At 29.0% G+C, this 1,791-nt stretch overlaps 1 long non-coding RNA gene across 1 annotated transcript in view; it reads left to right on the top strand.

Annotated features, from left to right (window-relative positions):
• Window positions 1–1,791, top strand: part of LOC100568651 — a 73,308-nt gene that overhangs the window by 60,787 nt on the left and 10,730 nt on the right. The gene's annotated exons all lie outside the window — the stretch shown is intronic.

The raw sequence follows: 1,791 nt of genomic DNA, 5'->3' as shown, positions 1-1,791 counted from the left end.
GGATCGTATGATATGCTATATAAGTGAGTGCAAAATTTGTTTCATGACATGGTAAAATTTTAGACTATGAATCATTTATGGTACATATTTGTTGAAAGTGCAGCGTGACAGACTAACCGTTTTAGTATTAATATAAATGAATAACACGAAAATATGATTATGTATAAGTATAATATATAATAACGTACAACTGGACAATTTAACGTGACTGTACACACACACCGTATACGCACTGTACGACGGTGCCTGTGCAAGTAATTCTTACATGCTTCAAAGGCCCTATATATATGATTAGTTGAGGTCATCCCGTATCCGTATACAATATAGAAAGCGATAGTAAAAGTGTTGCACAGCTATATCGCAACTGCATAAGTATCTATTAGAAAACGACATTGTACACGCACGTGTGTTTACATGGTTTGAATACTAATATTAATTGTATATTTCAACAATATTTCGACAGTCACCGATTTTTTTTTTACTTTATGGCATATTTCATCGGATAGTGCATATATTGGTATTTTTTTAGAAATTTCTGAAATGATTACCATTGTGAAATAGAAGAAAAAATTTTATAATGTTAGTTTTTATCGAAATAAATTAATAGGTATACTCATGGCTCGTAGGTATATATTTATGAATTAATTTTTTTTATTGATTAAAACTACCAACAAAAAACAAATTAATTAGGTACTTACCTAAGTATATACGTTTATTTTTTTAGAATAATTTTTGATACAAATTGTCTTCTATTTTTTTTTTTTTTTATTGATTAAAACTACTTACAAAACACAAATATTTTAAAGAAAAGTATTTATAGTGTCGTTCCATTTTAAATTTATTATTTTTCATGCATATTATTTGAACATTTAAGTGCATATATTTATGCACATTTATGGTTTTTTTAGCGCATATTTAATTGTTTTTTAATACATACAATTCCTTGGTATAAATCAATAACAACAATCCAGTGATTAGCGCAAAATGAAATAATAATTATAAAATGGTGACGAAATATTTCGTGTGGTCACTCACACAATACAATAAATATAATATATATTTATAATATAGGTAATTTGACGAGGCGATTTTCCGCATAATATAACATAATAATAATTGTATATAATATAATATTAAGACATTAAGAGCTGCGATTAGCGCCCAAAAAATACGATACCTGAAAAATAGTGCTATTTGTGCAGATGGTTCGGCGATCAGCGCAATACTAACTATGATGACAATATAACATTTTTATTTAACACACAAATATCGATATAAGAACAATTCGCGAAAGACTATACACTATACGTATGACCTATGAGATTGCGACTGTAATCGGCCGCCAGTGACCTTTGGACCACAATTATTTCGGATGGCGTAGCGTACACGACACAGACGGTGGCCCGGTCCAGTTGGTACTTTTGTATACAAAATAATAAATAATATGTTGTCTAATAACCGTTATTTTTCATGATAAACTATGGTTGTCTATAACATCACAGGCACTGATAATTATCACAACATTTCGAGTGATTAAATCAAAACAATTATAGATATTAAGAAAATCTGCATTACCGTTGTAAAACACAATATGTACCTACCTATTCAGGGTGTCCCGCGTGGACCCATTACGACATCTCCTGAGATAACACATTTACCATAATCTCTTATCATATTTATCATATCGGTTTTTTTTTTTTTTATTAGACTCGCAGGGACAAGACGTATTAGATATATTTTATTTTTGGTAAAAAAATAAAGGTAATTTTTATTTTTTTATTTTTGAACATT

This window comes from Acyrthosiphon pisum, unplaced genomic scaffold (assembly GCF_005508785.2).
Source record: "Acyrthosiphon pisum isolate AL4f unplaced genomic scaffold, pea_aphid_22Mar2018_4r6ur Scaffold_21003;HRSCAF=22751, whole genome shotgun sequence".
Lineage (NCBI taxonomy): Eukaryota > Metazoa > Arthropoda > Insecta > Hemiptera > Aphididae > Acyrthosiphon > Acyrthosiphon pisum.
Note: the sequence above shows the minus strand (reverse complement) of the source record. Positions and strands in the feature narration are given on the sequence as shown.